Genomic DNA, 18,548 nt, shown 5'->3' with positions numbered 1-18,548 from the left:
GAATGGTGATGTATTATTTTCTTCTATAGGTAGTAAAAAATCTTCAATAATTACCTGTTCTATGATTTATTGCGAATGCAGTGTAATGTTATTTGTCACCCGTAAGTAATTATTTGGCTGCTATAAATAAAGTTGGTCTAAGTAAAAAAAGTACATCAAGTATTTAAAGTCTGCTCTGTATGAATCAGACTTGGCATACAAAGCTTTTAAATAAAATATTTAAAGAGGTCGTTTTATGTTGTGTAGTACATTTTATTGATTATCTAAAATAGGAACAATATATGTTACAGTACAACCTCTTCAGTTTATTACATATTCTGATTGGGACATTCTATTTATACACCTATTAAGCCAATCACTTACTTAAAAAAGAATACCTTATTTTATTTATCATTATTTTCACTCTAGTAAATCGTCTTTTCCAGGTCTTTAAAAGTGCCGGATAAGTGGGGCTCTTCCTATTATGAAACAAAACGAAATTTGCCTTTAATTTTTTTCAAGGTTTCATTCAAGGTTGAAACTCACCCAACCTCTCAATTAGAGGTAACTCATGTTGTTCTCGTTCAAGTTTCATAAAAATTGACCGTTTTATTAAACTAAAACTTTAGAACAACCGATTACTAAAACTAGTATGCAACAGGACTTACGTTTATATTCGACATTTGGATGATTTGCTGGTTTTACTGTAATTATATGAAAGATTCCATTATAAATGGCAGTTGATTTATTCAGAAGTACCTTCCTATGTTAAAAAGTTTTATAATAAAATACCAAATGAAATATTTTTATTTTTCCATGTAAACGTTTTTTATAACATTCCTTTAAGGGTAGGAAAAACGATTAATAATACATATAATTGCGTTTTTCTATTCACTAGGTGAAATGAAATTTTCCGACATTTTACTATAATGATTAAGTAAGTTTCAGTTGAGTATGGTCCGGATATAGGTCATATTTTATTCAATATTCAAAGTAAACACAAAAATAGTAGCACTTATTTAAAATATATTATTTTTATTCAAAATTTTCTGTCATTTAAAAATTGTCTTCAAAAAGGTTTCCCTATTTGAGCTACTTATATATTAGGCTTTTTTGAATATTTTCAACGTATACGTTCTCAAAGTTTGTGTTATTATTCGCAAGTTCCCTAAACATACATATAAATAGTATTTTAATTACACAGGCATTAAGCTGAAACAAGAGAAACTTATCCCCAAGGAGTATTTTCTTGAAATTTGTTAAAACATTAATTTGTTGAAACATTAATTTGGTTATTTAACAAAACAAACAAATAAACTTTAGGAATGTACGCTTTGGGAAATATATAAAATGCTATGTAATATGTAGAAAATGCTTGTATAACTTTATTTTAAATTTAGATTCAAGAAAAAAAATAATGCCGAGGAGTGTAAAAGGTGTCCCATAGTGACCAGATTCGTAATTCCAATAAAAAAATTCTTTGAAGTTTTTTGATTTAATTTGTATTTTTAACGAGCTTCGTTAATTTTAAATAATTAAGAATATAGATAGAGCTACTTTTCTGATCCGATTATATTCATTATATTTTTATATTAAAAGTGTAATATAATGACGGGGTATTGTAAGATAATAAATTAAAAAATGAAACGTTGTATATTATATAAATATTACGAATTTTTATATTTCGCGGATATTAAATTGCATCGACTTTATACGTAATTTATTTATGATTATAATTTGATACCATATAGACGCAGTGAAATGAAACAATTTTATAGAAAATTCTTGAAAACAGAAATCAGAGCATATGGATTTTATTTAAAAATAAAAACCAATATTGTATTTATATACATACTTTTCAAATTTGCGATCAAAATTATTCTAGCTCTAATAGGTTTCAAGAATGTGTAGTCCTGGTCCTGGAATTGAGCACATAAGTGATAGCTAGCGAAAAACTGACATCGCAGCTGAAAAGAATGACCCAAAATTAGTGGGTTTCAAAAAAAAAATCCAATAAGATCGGATCAAATTTGCCTGTGTTATCAAAAAAATCGAATTTTTTTAACTTTATGACGTCATCAAAATCCAAAAAATTTAATTTTGCTCTATCACATCCAAATTTTATCCAATTTTGATAAACCAGGTATGTAATCCTACTATATTTGGGTCATAATTTTAGCTAGGAAAAACTAACATCGCAGCTGAAAAGAATGACCCAAAATTAGTGGGTTTCAAAAAAAAAATCCAAATTTTACGTTGCATGGCTTAAAAGTTGAACCACGTACTATAAATGTTAAAATAATTATAATTTCTGAAATAATATTCAAATGGCGCTATTTTTATTCTATAATAATTATAATTTGTTAAAACGTTAATTGAATCTTCATTGACATTGAAATAGTAAAGAACATGCAATTATTGTTAGTTATAAATAAATAAAAAAAGTCTTATTATAAATGTTTATATAATTATATCAATTATTTAATTTAAAGGTTCCGGATTATTAAATTGTTAGATATTTTACTAATCTTCTAAAAGGATGTTTATACGTTATGCTTGATTGAATTTAATTTGCTTATATAAGATCAGAGCACATGAATAATTAAAATCTACTTAATTAATGCAAAATGCATCAAATAAAAAACTAACTTGAACAGTATCGCTGCGACTCTGTGAGATGATACGGCAAAATATAGCCTGTGTTTTCGGAACTGTTTTGAAGCGTCAACTTAATTGACCACTTTATTAAGTTGAAAAATTATAACGATCTGTTCTAATATAAGTTATTGTAATCCGAAAATTATTATGAACAGATGTACTAATTGTATACTCTCTTGGAAGAAAATGCGATAGGGATGCTAGGGTGACACTGTTGTGAATTTGATGGTGTGAATATTTCTTTTTATTTAATTCAAATAAAAGTTTTTACTTCGAGAAGTCATTTTTTTTAAGAATAAAAAATATTTGTTTTCTAAGATCTCATCTTTTTTTGAATAATTCGCTACTATTTTTCATTGAAGTTATTTTTATTCCTTATAAACCATTCAATTCCTCGACAGGCATTAACAGCATTCCTAATGTCGAGGGAGTACAGAGATACCCATTTATTAAAAAAATTTTTTTTCTGTTTTATAAAATATTTGTCGAACAAAAATCGATTCTTCATGTTTATTATTTAGGCCAGGGAAATTTTCTCATAGATTTTATTTTATTTTACAATAAACATATTTGTTACATAGTTATGTTTTGATTTTGGTGAGAGCATATGGTTTTTTTGAACATAAATCAAATAAAAAAATGCAATTAAATATTTAAAAAAAGGTATTAATTCATATAAAAATACGGAAAAATTTTAAATGTATGTCATTTTATGTATAAAAATGTTGATTTAAAAAGAGTCAACATATGTTTATCATTGTCTGTGCATACCTATATACACATATTTAATTTTGTTAAGGTATTTTAATAGAAATAGAAAAATATAATAGAATCATCTCATTTATATTAACCTATAACGGTACCTGCATCTTTATACAACACGTGTTATCCATCTATCAATGAATTTATTAGTCAAGAAAAATTAAGGATGTACGGGCGCCAGGGCTATTTTGAATAAAAGGCTTGATTTTTTTTATATGAAGTTGGATTAAGTCTAAGAAAAAGGTTGCACGACTATTTAAATAAATAAATAACTTCAAAAGTAGAAAGTAGAAAACGGTAGATGGATGATATGTTTTCATAGATTTCTCCAAAATTAGTCGGCGGAATAAATTATTAAAAACAAAAAAAACCCTTGAGTCCGATTAATTCAGGATGTATGAGAACGGTAGTGGAGACGCAAATATAAAAAAATATATTTTTTCAATTTTGATGATGAATCACTACATAGTATGAAACAAAGTCGCTTTCTCTGCCCCTATGTCCCTTTGTATGCTGAAATCTTTGAAACTACGCAACGGATTTTGATGCGGTTTTTTTTAAAAGATAGAGTGATTCAAGAGGAAGGTTTATATGTATAATAACATCCATTAAATAGTGGAGAAGTACTGCTATTTTTGAGGTTTATAATGTGATGTCGTAAATAATTACATTTTTTCCGCTTACATTGCAAACGCAGGCTGAACCCTACGAGTTTTATCAAAATAATGTACTAAGTATTGTACTCATTGAAAAGGTCTATAGAAAAGTCCGTGATGGTATATGTCTATCTCTTATGGATAACCCACAATAACTTTTTTTTGTCATTTACTTTTTACGACAAATAAGATAGCAGGAAATCTTCATGGTATAGGGAAAGGGGGATTGTTTTCCTCCAAATTTAACGCGTGCGGGCCACGGGCAGTAATGAATAAATCAAAACTACTGGATCGATTTTAATCACATAGGCTATATATTTTATACCCGTGCGAAGCCAGAGCGGGCCGCTATGTTTTTATATACAACGTTCACAGTTTTTCTGTAGTGTGTTTAGTATCAGCATTGCACCCGTGCGAAGCCGGGGCGGGTCGCTAGTTATGTTATAATTTGTCAATATAATACGAAAAGTAAGAATAAAACTGTTTTTCAATATTTCGAAAAAAGCAAATTGTTTTCTAATTTTTCGTCTACATTCTTGAAGTTGAAACAAAGTTCATCATCAAAGTTGAAAATAAGGTACAAATAATTTCAATCCCAAGTTTAAACTTGCCTTGGCACTCATACTACCTTAATAAGATACATTATAACATATAGACGTCTCCATTTGTGTAAAGAAAACCTACACTGTAAAAAAAATTATCAGTAAGAAAAAATATTCTTAACTACCATGTTAAATATTTTCTTAGTTCAACGAAATTTTTAAATCTTATACATATTCTTTTAAATTAAGTATACATATTCGTTGACTCAAGAAATATTTACTTGTTATAAGACCATCAATATAGCAGCAAGAAAAGAATCCCTGAGTTCTTTAGGTAACTCTGCTCTGTGTTCATGGAGGAAAACAGTTTCAAATTATTTAAGAATAAATTTTCCAGAAAAATTAAAAATTTGACATCATATGGTTTGAAAAATTACATTCTGAATGAAAATCACATAATTTTAAAAAAAATATATAAATAGAAATTATTTAATAAAATAAATTTAATAAAAATAAAATTTTAAATAAAATTATAATAATAATAATAATTTTAATTGATATTCAGCGTGAAACTGAAACATGCAAGGTTAAATAATACGAAAAAAAAAGTAATCATTTTTATTTTTACAATAATTAATTCAATCAACGTTTTAATTTGATTTATTTAAGTGATAAAATTTACTATTGATAAAGAATACATGCTATTATGTTTGATTATCGGCTAAACGTATTAGGATAACGACCTTTCCGTGAATAGTAAAAAGTGAAAATCTGCTAAATTTGGTACCTCTATTATACATGTATCCATAAACTATACTGTTAAGGTTATTCTAACCTATTTTCATTTACGAATTTAAAAATAAATTTTCTATCAGATAATATTATCAAGGGTGTCTGTCTTTTAATACTTCTGGTCCCATAAATATTGAAACCGTACTCCGATGAATTCAATAGAGAACTTAAATTAGTTTTTTTTTTTCGATAGCATGCTAAATTCACATTTTACGGCTTGTTTCCATGGAAAGTTGCGTTATAATATAATGAAGACCAGTCGAGAAACAAACCATTTATCATCATTCATGTTATTTTATCATTTTTCCGTGCTATTACGAAAGCGAGTCTTACGTCGAGGCTTTGGACGCCATTCGCATAAACGGCGTCAAAATCCAATTTAAGAAAAAGTTAAACCGTTTTTTTCGTTATCAAACCGTTATTCAAAGTGAACATAATCGAGAAAAATCGGAGTCCAACTTTTTGTATGTGGGATTTTAATAACTGTTGTGAATGACGTCCAAATCATTCTTTTACATTGTTCGACTAAGAACCGGGCTACTCGACTTTTCTACCTATACCTATAAATTTTATGAATATCCAATATCATAATTTGAAATAAAGTAGGTTATGTGCATTCATTTTTTTTTTCACGATTTTAACCGTTAACCTTTTAATACTTTTTTAATACTATTTTGAAATGAAAAAAAAAAGTATGTTGTATCTATTAATGATCTTTGTACAGCATCTATTATTGGTGATTTAACTGTTTTAACTAAAAATGTGATTGCCTAGATAAGTTTAATTGCATAGTAAGTAATTTTAAGTTAATAAAAAAAAAAATCTATACAATTTATTTATTGAGTTAACTAGATTTTTTTCCGTTTTAAATTAAGTAATTATGAAGATCTTTGAATTAAGATGTACATTTTTAACTATTTGGAATACTGGCATAGTCCAATAAAATGAATATTTAAACTACCATCAAAACGAAAGCTTGAATTTTTTAATATTAGTTTTTTTTGACATGACCTTGCACAAATTAGATGTAATTTGCATTTCAGTCAAACTTTTTCAAATTTAGGAAAATGATAGTTTAAATCATTCTAAAGAAAAGTTCCAATAGTCACCAGTCATGAAAATGACAAGATTTTATGTCATAGCTAAATTAAAGTTGGAAAATGTACTCATTTGTATAATATATGCCTATGTGTGTATAGGCAAATACATATACAGATATGTATAACTACATGCATACGTATGTTTTTTAATGTAAGGGTGTTGTTTTTTAATTCTTGTTTTTATGAAGAATATGTTACGAAATTCAAAGAAGGAGCAGTGTTACATGTTCAGTGGATCAATAATATAAAGTGTTAAGATCAATATTTTCAGCTACATATATATGCGCATATGATTTTTGACAATTAAATTACAATAATTTTTTTACACAAATGAGTACATTTTTCAATTTTAGTTTAACGATAACTTGAAATCCTGTCATTTTCATGACTTGTGACCATAGGTACTTTTATTCAGAATAGCTTCTACTATCTATTCCTAAAATTTGGAAAAGTTTGACCGAAATGCAGACTACATCCAATTTGTGCGAGGTCTAATTTTAACAATTTTGGAGTCTCATGAAAGAAAATTTCAGCAGCTATTGTTGAAAGTAAATAGTTGTTGTTGTGCTCAAAATATTAAACTAAAACAAACAAACTTTCATTTAATTTAATTATTTTAATAAATGCGTAACCATCCATATACTTTGATAGCGTGCAATTAACGAATCGTTAAATCTATTTTTTATTTTTTAATCATTATTGAATTTTTATACCCTGTATATATGTAATATATATTAAGGTATACTAAGTTTAGCCCCAAGTTTGTAACGCTTAAAAATATTGATGCTACGAACAAAATTTTTTTTATCTATTGGTTTTAAATAATATCACCTGATTAGTCCATTTCCGGTTGTTTGCCCACCTGTCAAAAATCATTACCTATTTTTATTCCTGCAAGAATACGTGTATTCTGTCAAATTTTGTCCTAAAATATAGACTAATACGCTGTTTTAACAGTCAACGGAGGGGTGTGTTATAAATTCATTTTGTTACCCTTTAGAACACAATTTATAAGAAAGCCTTTTCAGCGGCCCTTTTTAGTTCAAATGTTAGCAGAACGATGTGATTAAATGGGCGATTTCAGCAAATAAGAAAATATTCTCCCCTCTTTCTTTAACCCCTGCAAATTGGGTGATAGGATTGACAATTTTGTATGTTGATTTAGTGCCATGAAAATGCATTTTAAAGGTGGGAACTTCTAAGATCTGTATCTCCTTTTCTGAACTTCATATTTTGTATATCTTCCCTCTCGTTCCACCCTTTTGTATAGACATATTTTCAAAAACATGAAGAGGTAACAGATTATTAAAAAGAGTCTCTATTGAGCGGGGGAAATATGACCTTAGTGATGTATCTTTACTGCTAGCGAGTTTCTTTTTACCGAATTTACTGATATGCAACTTCTTCCGTTTTAAAATGTACTGAAGCATTAAAAAATAACAAACACTCTATCTATATAGGTTCAGATAAATAAAAAAAATACGTAAGAAAGTCACTGATCCATATTGGTTTTCAAGTGCATAAATGTGTGACGTCATTTTTAAAACAATTGAATTATTTTATTTAATTTTGTAAATTTTATTTATTATATATTTATTTATTTGTTGTTTTGTCAAATGTCAAATGCAAATAACAATATTATAATATTTATTTATCATTTGTTATTATTCAGGGTCAATTTTAATTGTAGTTTAGTATAAATCAGGGTTGGATCAAGGATTAACAAGAAATTAAGCAAAAGTTTAATATTATGTGATAGTGATATATGCTTAATTATTTTCACCTGATAAACATCACATTATATAAAGTAACATGTTTAGATTTTCATGATCCCAGTCATAGATAGTAAATTGTATACAGACTGTTCGATTTACATCTAAGCATATAAATATCACGAGTATGACAGAGTCCATGCGTTAAGCAATACATCTAAGTGGAAGGTATTATATACATGTGTTGAAGCTTCCATATGCGATGAGATAGTTGTAAGACGCTTGGAGAGTGGCTGTTTCTTAGTTGAATAAATGAATTACAACAGATAAGCCACGATACAAGTCACTTTTGCAATTTCATATAACACCTATAATACCTCTTACTTAGATGCTTTGCTTAAAGCTTGTACTCTGTCATACTCGTGATATTTATATGCCTAGATGTAAATCGAACATTCTGTATTATTGGGTTTTTCAATTATTTCAGCGCCATAATGTCACAAATATCAGGCATCATCTTCGATAAAAAATTTATTTTTTCTTTACAAAATCTTGTGTGTCTGATTTAAGAAATCATTTTTAGCAGATATGTGATTTCTTTTTTTTTTTGGTTTCCATTCCGCTTTTGATTTATAAAATTTTAAAAAAATCACTCTGTGTAAAAACTAACAACTGAGGAGTCTAGGTTCTTAAAAACTAATTTATACGTGCATTTCAAATTTTCTTTTTAAATCACCCATATGGTCTCATCACTTTCTAAAATGAAAATAAGTAATTTACTTGTCTGTCTCTCATCAATTTTTTAAATTCATAATAATATGTATGATTAAATAAATTAATGTGATTATTGTGTACGAGTGAACAGCATAAATTATTATTAAAAGCACTTACATTGTAAAAGTATAGAAATATTAAATTTAATGAATATCTATAAGTATTGATTATTTTTGATAACTGATTTCAATAAATCATATCTATCGATTCTATGTATTTATAGTAAATATGGTTTCTAATGAAATTTAAATTTTATAAAAAACAAGCTCTACCTGGCATGTGTTGTAATGCCTTTACATAAAGTAAAAAGTGTTTGATTGTATAATCTATTTATTGAAGTGCCTTTTGATACATAATATTTTTGGTTTTTCCACATTCAGTTGTCTATCGCATCGGATGGATGGCTAAGCCAGCTTCAGTTATCTATCGCATCGGGCAAGACAATATGTTCCTGTTCCTCTCGAACCTCCCATGTTCTTGCCCTCTCGAGACTTATTAGGCCCACCATAAACACCTTCTTTTAGTCACCAAATAGGCTTTAACCTTCCAATAGCTTTTCGCTCGAATTATGGTATAAATAGATAGGTTCACATTACACTTCTGAAGAGAGATTCTGAAGAGAGATCTGGTTTCGGGCTACGGTTTCAGAGCTTACTACGCTCGAAATATGGTTTACCCTCCAAAGATCTTATTATATGGTATATAGAGCTGCACTCCCAGTGATTATGATATTTCCGTATTGAAAAGGGGTCGATTCTGACTTTGCCTTTGGTGTATGAGATAGGTTCACTCGAACTTTTATAGAACTGTGGAAAGAGATCAAGGGGACAAACGCAAAGAAATAATATTAATGTTTACAAATATAGGCAATATAATTACATATACAATGAATTCGTTTGGTCCTAGCTCAAATTTATGATGTATTGAAAAGATATACAAGCTATAATTATTTCCGACGTGCTGGACTAAATTTCGGTTCTTTACCGATGATGAAATTTACTCCTAGATTTCACTAGAAGTATTTTTAGTCTAAATTTTATACTCTATTAGTCCAAATTTTGAAAATTACTAGAATTAGCATAGGTATAAATCATTTTAAATACTTTCCACTTTTAAATATGATCCACTTGGCAGAGAAAGGATATTCGACATTGATACATCTGAACTACTATTGATATATAGATTTTGACCTTGTAATAAGCCCTAAAAGAAAAAAATTGCATAAATTTAAATTGTTTTATCAATATTTGCGAAATTATACAAAATTATATCTAAACTAAAAATCACGAGGTACTCTCAGATATTAGCATAAATATTAGGTCATTAAAATTCATATTATTTATAATATTCGTAAAAGTAGTATATTTTTGATTTGATTAAAATGTCAATCAAACCTATAATTAATATTTATTTTCATAAAAACTATTATACATCTTAAGTATTATAATTTGCTAAAAAAAATAAGGAACGGCTTTTTCATACTTATTATTCGAACATATTTATTTACTATTCGCACCGTGTGTGAATTTTATTGGAGGCGTTTCCATGGTAACGATACACTACTTTAATTATAGAATTGTATGGATGCACATATGACTTACATTGAAAATTTAATTTTTTTTTTTTACTTATTTTATTTAAGGTCGCTTTTAACGTCTAGGTCAAAATTTAATATTATTGTCTCACAAATTTAAATAAATAATTATGATAATTTACATTTGAAAAATAATATTTGTGCAATTTGATTTCTTTTCTTCACAATTTTTAATGCATTTAAGTTTAATTAATTAATGTTTTTCAATAATTTTAATTTGACATTCACTGTAACATTTACATGTAAAGAATTGCAAATTAGTCATAACAGCCTCCTTTAACGCCAAAATTTTTCACTGGAAGTGCTGGCATTTTATTGTCCCTAGCATGACTGCACACACAACGAATAGCAAAGTAAGTAAACGTTGCGTTAATCAATTCCATTGGAATAGGTTTAACCTTATAGCCATTGTAGGCCTAACTATATACAGTTAAAAAAAAAGTACTAGTTAGAAAATATGTACTTAACATGTTAGGAAGTAAATACTTTCGGTTCGAGAAAATATTCGCTTCCAATACTTTAGTTTTTAGCTATTCAAATACTCATTTTCTTGAATTAAGTATTGAGATCGTTGACTCGTTGAGAAAAATTATAATTTGGAAACCAAAATATGACTTCCAATACAATTTACGTCATTATTCATATTTTCTTAAAAATACAATTTATTTAGTAACATAATTAATTTTCTTAAATGAATTTTATTTTGCTGTATTTTCAAAATCACACACTTCTCTACCCTACCCTGTACATCGATAGATGGATCGAGTTAATTAAAGCTTTTAAATTTAATGTCTTTCTAGAATTGTTATTTTTATAAATAAAATTTTATTATTTTGTTTAAAATACCGACAGAGAAAAATTTTGAACATTAAGATATTTCGCTTAAATATTGTCTAATTAACTGTAATCACGCAAACAAATTAAGTAGTTAAACAATAATTTTTAGTAATTTGTTCAAGTAATAATATTTTGTACTATATTTCTATATCTTGTACTAAAATTTTTAAAATATATAAAAAGAAATACAGAATGTTCAAGGCACATTAAAGTATTAGCGCTATAAACGGTTTTTAAGTTTGTAATCTGAGACGCAAAAAAATTTAAGTTTGCATATGTGTGGAAAAAGCCTTTATTAAAAACTAATTTAAGAAAATCATCATATATTCATTTTAAAGATTAAATTACTGAAATAATGATTTTTATAAATTCATTTTAGTTTTAAATATATTTAAGGTAAGTTTTATTTATCAATGAATCATTCTTTTATACGTCTTTTGTGAAAAAATTCTTATCGATTCTCTGAACTGTTTAGGAGAAATTAACTATCAAAGTCAGTGTTTTTATCAAAAACAGTTTTTCGTTTTTATGCACAGTTCTTAATTTTGGTATGATTTTAAAGCTTAAAACTTGAGGGATATTGATAAAAGTTTTTTATGTAAATGGTAAAACATTCTTAAAAGTACTTATTGACTAAAAAACGAACATTTATTACGACTTCATATACCACCATGTTAAAAGGCCTGTTTTTATAATTAATCAATCGTAAACCGTACAGAGAATCGATTTGAAATTCTTAATTTATTAATATTTTGATTAATTGCATTAATTAATTTTTGAAGCTATTCTATCATACATAGACCGGCTCTCAGTCCGTCTATGTATGATAGAATCCGTCTCGACTTTTGACGGAATTCACATCAGTTGTTGAGGTTCCTTTAAATATATGTTTATCGAACTTTTTCTTCGAAAAATAACCATTTTTAATTTGTAAATTTGGCCTGATTGTCGTTTATACCAGTAGTAATGAATGAAAATATTTAATGCCGTAGTTTTTTTAAAGATATTTTAGAGCGAAACAGGTTATTAAATAAAAGTTTTTGTAGAAAGTATTTCTGGCCCTTTTCAAATTCAAGATAAAGAAATTAACATATGATTTAATTTTGGTAACTTTCATATAATTTAACTTTCAGAGCGTTAATTTGTGGTTGTTATTAACATTAATGAAACACATTTTCATTTGCTTAATTAATTATTTGACTTAAATAACGATCAAAGCCCTGGCACCATTTTTCAGGCTATGAATCAACCTATTAAAATGAAACAATACACTTTTGACAATAGCTTAATATTTATACAAAATTTGGATTGTATTGTTTTATGATATTTAATTTATTGCACACAAAATCGAAACATCATCAAAATATTTAAAAAAGAATTTATATTTTAATTTTATTTCCAATTGTGATGAGAATTTTTTTTGATAGTTTCGTATGATTTGATTTTATTACTAATTTATGCATGTAAACAGTGAAATTATTAAACAAATTATTAAAAAGGTTATCATCAATAATCATCAATAAAAAAAAAATAGTCCATTAAACTATTTGTATTTAACTCTTTTTTTAATTACTACTCATTTTATAAACAATACAGTAAAAGAAAGTCAATTATTTCTTTAATTTTGACGTTGGAACAAAAATTTAGCTTGTTTTTTGCAATTTTTGCAAATTCCTTATACCTGGTAGGTACGTTTTTTTATTTTTTGTCAAAAAATTGTTAATTTTGTGAAAAATTATGATAAAATATACGGAAAATAACAACTGAATATTGGTCCAATTCTTAGAAGAGATTGCATTGAAAAACAAAATAAAACTTTTCTTTTTAACCCCCGGTCGCGGTTTTATGGTGCTTATTTAGTTCTTAGCTGTAAGTTGAAAATAAGCTTGGTCTTTTGATTACGTTGAAAACTCAAACCCAAGGTTGATTTGCGATTAATTGAGGCTTGGAAAATATGTTTGTTTTTGGTTTGTTTCACAGGATTTGGCTTTATGTAGAGAAAAATCTAACCAACTAAGATATGATTGGAAATGCTTGGTTTATAATATAGTGTTGGGACATGAGCAAGGACTGGAAAAGCAAAGTTGAATTTATAAAACTTATGACTAAGACATCGGTGTTGCTCAGAGCTGCATTGAATTTCTGTTACATTCATTACATTTAGTTAGTTTAAATGTGTTTTACAATCGTACGTACATCTCTACAATAATAAGAGTAAAGTATTTTCAATTAAAATTTACGATTCTAACCACTGATATAAAAGAATAATGACCTATATGAGAGGATATTATGTATTTAATACATATTACAAACTGACTTGGTATATGGGAAAGTTTTATACCTTGGACACTAATCAGGACTAATATTGTACTCAGTGGCGGATTAGACACGTTGAAAGATTATTAAAAGCTATAGACCAAACAAAGATCTCCCTCGTGGGGTTTAAGTTTAGGCCTAGATTTACTAGAACGAAAAAAAAGAACAATTCCAAGGAAAAATAGAAGGAAGTAGGCAACTTTTCGGAAAAATTTTCTGCGCTGTCTGAAGCCTTAGGTACATTTACGAAGATTATAATAAAAAAATTACACACACATACACAAAACAATACTTGTTTTAGCCCAGATTTAAAACAAACCAAAGTCTCTGGATAGAATTTGCTACAGGTCTAGCACTAGCTTAATCCGACACTGGTTGTACTATGCTAACATGTGCGTGATAAGTGGTATAGAACAATACATGCTGGTATATGACTGATCAATGGTACAATATAGTGTTTTGATCAAGGTGCATGAGGATGCCTCTTTTCAAACTTAATATAATAACATTGTATTTTAACTAAAATACTATTTGCTCCAGTCTCAGGTTTCAAGTTAAACAAAGATGCAAGTTCCTTTTTGCAAGTGATTTTGTTTGCCAAATCCAAATGCTAAAATTAAAAAAAAAAAAAAAAACCGGATCAATTGTAATTTTTCTTTAGAGTTTCGGTTTGAGAACACAATTTTTTAAGGATTAAAATACGATTCGGGTATAAACTTCAAAAGAATTCCGTTATCGTTCTAATAGTCAAAGCCCTATCGAATCCTTTCTCCTCCGAGTTATAATCTTGCTCCTAGTATGCAAACTTTGTCGTCAATCCAAGATCCAATGTAGATTGTCACCAAGGTACAACACTGAACCTATTATTTACTGACAAGTTATATTTTAAAGCCTAGAGGATGATATCACTTTAATTGATTCAAACATGTAATATATATGTATAATTTTTTTTTTTTACATAATAAAAACACTTTTTTGTATTCAACACAAAAAAAATTATATCCAAAATAATTTAAATAAATGTAGAACAATTTTTATGGTCATTTTTTAGTATGTTTGTACATAAGTGAGAGTGTTTTTGGTGTTTTTAGTATGTGATAATTTGCAATCATAAAAAATTGTTTTAAATTCAAATTCGTGTTTTTTTGGTGTGTGTTATTATGTGAATGATATGGTTTTTTTGGTTTTACTTTCGAAACTATAGAATTTCAAAATTAACAATATTGTTATGACTTAATAAGAAATATATTAATATTGATAATCCAGAATAAAAAATAATATTAAAATAGAAATACCTTGTTTTTCAGACTACAAATATACCTAGCTAGGTATAACAAAAATTATATATGTCACTGTTAAAATGATTAATCAGCTATAATTCATAACTGACAAATATGATCGAAAAACTAAATTCTTTTTCGTAAATAATCCTTGTTACTTGTATAAATATTATCGAAGTGCAGTCCGCCACCAAATTAGCAAAGAGTATAACATTCACTAGCTAATTCTTACTGATGATGACTACTTGGTAGTCGAAAATACGTATTTTAAAAATACAAAAAACTGATCTAGGAAATTGGGGCAACAGTCGAAATTTATTAACTTGTTACTTGTGTAATAAGTTTTAGTTATCGATGATAATATTCAAACAAAAAGTTCTTAAGCTCAAAGTAATTCGACTCCTCTTTTCGGTATAAGAATCCTTTGCCTGCATTTAACGTATTAATTAGTTTTCAATTTCTGTTTTTCTAATTAAAAGATTGTAGCTTAGTCAAAATTATGCATACTTTATTTAATTATAAAAAAACTTTTATCAGAAAATGTTTTTCCAAGGTTTCAATTTTTGGCACTTGATTATTTAACGGTTTATTATGTCTAAAAAGTGTCAAAATAGTTAGTATATAAAGAATATTTTTTCGGTCTACAGGTGTTTATTTTTCAATAACAAATAAGAATCCGTAAACAAGTTTTCTTGGAGTTAACTTTTCAACCTGAAAATACTTCAAGTGTCAAAAAGTCAAGCCCAGTTGCCTCTTTGGGGCAAAAAATAAGAAGAAACAAATGAGCAGTTTCATTAAAAATAAGTGAATTTTAGAAAATTTTAAAAACCCCCGACAAACTTTTCTAGTACACAACCCTAAACTCGCACTTGAAACATATCTAAGAAGACTATCCATTAAATTACGTTTTTCCATAAAGCCTTCTCGAAACTGAACCGATTATGAGGATCATCGCCTATTTTTAAGTTGTTCCGGGTACGGCACCCCCAAAGTTGGATTTGAAACATAGCTAAGAACACTCTCCATTAAATTTTCTTTCAAGTGAAACAAAATGATGCCACGTACAGGTAGACAGACAGGCAGAAACACATACATAGGGTCAAACTTATAATACCTCGTTTTGTGGTTCGGGGGCTAAAAAAAACTCTAAAACACTCCCATTATTATGATTTTCCATTCCAATTTCGAAATGTGAGGGTGGATAAAGATCCTGTATTCTGAAATTTATCTGTTACTTTTCTTTCTTCGGGATAAGTCTTTAATAATTGGAATGATTAACTATGTGTATCAGTCAAATGGTTGGTACCATTGTATAAAAAAATATTTGTGTATTTTTTATATTTCAATATAATTTAATTTTAATTATTTTATAAGTAGTTTATCGGCCGCGCCGTCGCGCTACATGGTAAACACGCATTGTTATTATCAAATAGTAAATAGTGACACATCAAGTCCAAGAAAAATAAAGCGATAATACCATTAACAAGGGTTCCACGTGTTTTTAGGTGCAATGTCATTAATACAACTTGTTGATTATATTTTTAAATGTAGTTTACATTATTATGAGTCATAGACACAGGTTTTGTTTTTATTATCTGTAGGGAATTTAGTTAATAACTGGTACGGTACCATGTGTCGGTTTTCTTGCTTTTAATATGCATTTAATTATCAAAAATAATAAAAATTTATAAAATATTAGCAATCAATTTTTGGAAAATTTATGTGTGTGTTAAAATATTCCCGTTTTATACCATGTATATGAAATATACCAAAGTATACTAAATTTAGTCCCAAGTTTGTAACACTACCTTATTAGTTCATTTCCGGTTGTCTGTCTGTCTGTCGACTGTCCATCTGTCATCACGATTATTCAAAAACGAAAAGAGATATCAAGTTGAAATTTTTATAGCGTGCTTAGGACGAAAAAAGTGAAGTTGAGTTCGTAAATGAGCAACATAGGTCAATTGGGTCTTGGATCCGTAGAACTCATTTTGTAAACCGTTAGAGATAGAACAAAAGTGTAAACGTAAAAAATGTTCCTTATAAAAAAGTAAACAACTTTTGTTTGAAACATTTTTTCGTAAACATTATTATATGGGAATATCAGTTATAAATGTGTGACATGTATGTATGTGTAATGTGACAGAGTAATCAACACTGTCTATACATAGTATTTCAACAATTAACTCAGTCAAATGCTTGTTTTCACTTGTTTTTAAAAATATTGTCAATTTATTGTCCTCTCTTTGTATTTTATGGGTAATAACTAACGCACGTCTGTTGTCTGTTAACAAAAATTAGGTTGTCTAAATATATTTTGCATTTAATAAAATGATTTCATTATTTATTTTATAACATAAAAATTAAAAAAAAAAATTATGCATTTTATTACCAGGAGATAATTTTGAAATAAAGTTATTTAATTGAAGATTATTTAAGTACAGTTTCTTGGTTTTTTATTATCTTAATATCATAAAATAATTCTTTAATGTTTTATTTGCGAATATTCTAAGAAAAGTTGTTAATTTTAATTCAAATGAATGACACCCATTTTTAAAATAATAAGTAGTTCCATTAAATTCTTAAAAGATTCACAATAGGTGCGCAGAAGGAGAGCAAGCGTGAATGGACTGGGAGTACTGGGACTAATGTTATCAAAATGAAAAGTGATATCAGTGTATCCGTATGTCTTGATATATCGTGAAAATGAACTGAAAAGATTGGCTAAAGCCCTCCGGGCCTGGACATTTTTTGATAGTACTTATAATAATGATGGTATTATCGTTATATTTTGATAATTATCGTGGTATGAACTAAATAGAATTTCGGTCGTTTTTTGAGCAACTTAAAGAAAATGATCATTTATGTCAAAAATAATTTTTAAAATTATCAATCTTTTAAAAATAAATAATGAATGAACATCTAACAAGTTAAATTAGATGTTTTTAAGGTATTTCTTGCAAGAATGTACTTGTCGATAGATTTGGCCTATTTTTTTCCACAGACTCAGAATAATGTTAGCTGTGATATTGAGATCCCAAAGTTGCGGAATTTTTTGTTGTTTAATTGGCAAGATAATCAGCTGCAAAGTTCTTGATTTCCCCATTCAAATCATGTAAAATTCATTGTCGTCCCAGCTATTTTTTACGATATTAAAAAATTCTCTCGACAGAATAGAAACTTTGGGATTTAATAGTAAGCTCTATTAAGTTCTTTTTAATTTCTCGGTAGATTCTGTCGAAAAAAAAATTTTACCATAGTTTTAGCATAGGAACTACAAATATCGTTCTGGAAATACTTTAAGAAAAAAGATGCAAGTGCAAATTACAAAATTTAAAAAACTCATAACACCCTTCTTTTTGCCTCGGGGGTTAAAAAATTTTTCCAATTCAGGTCCTTAAAGATTTGAATATTTATAATCGTACTCACATATAAAATATTTATTTGATTTTTAAACAAATTTTTCGTCTATCATCAATCAATTTGGCTATTAAATTATTGTTATAATTTTTTTTAATGGATTTTCTAATTATATTAAATTTTTTC

General features: G+C 27.5%; 1 protein-coding gene across 4 annotated transcripts in view; it reads left to right on the top strand.

The window, feature by feature from the left end:
* LOC123295218 overlaps window positions 1-18,548 on the top strand; it is a 73,851-nt gene that overhangs the window by 39,642 nt on the left and 15,661 nt on the right. The window lies entirely within an intron of this gene.

The sequence above is a fragment of the Chrysoperla carnea genome, chromosome 3 (genome assembly GCF_905475395.1).
Source record: "Chrysoperla carnea chromosome 3, inChrCarn1.1, whole genome shotgun sequence".
NCBI classification, from domain to species: Eukaryota; Metazoa; Arthropoda; class Insecta; order Neuroptera; family Chrysopidae; genus Chrysoperla; species Chrysoperla carnea.
This window is presented reverse-complemented; position numbering and strand designations above follow the sequence as displayed.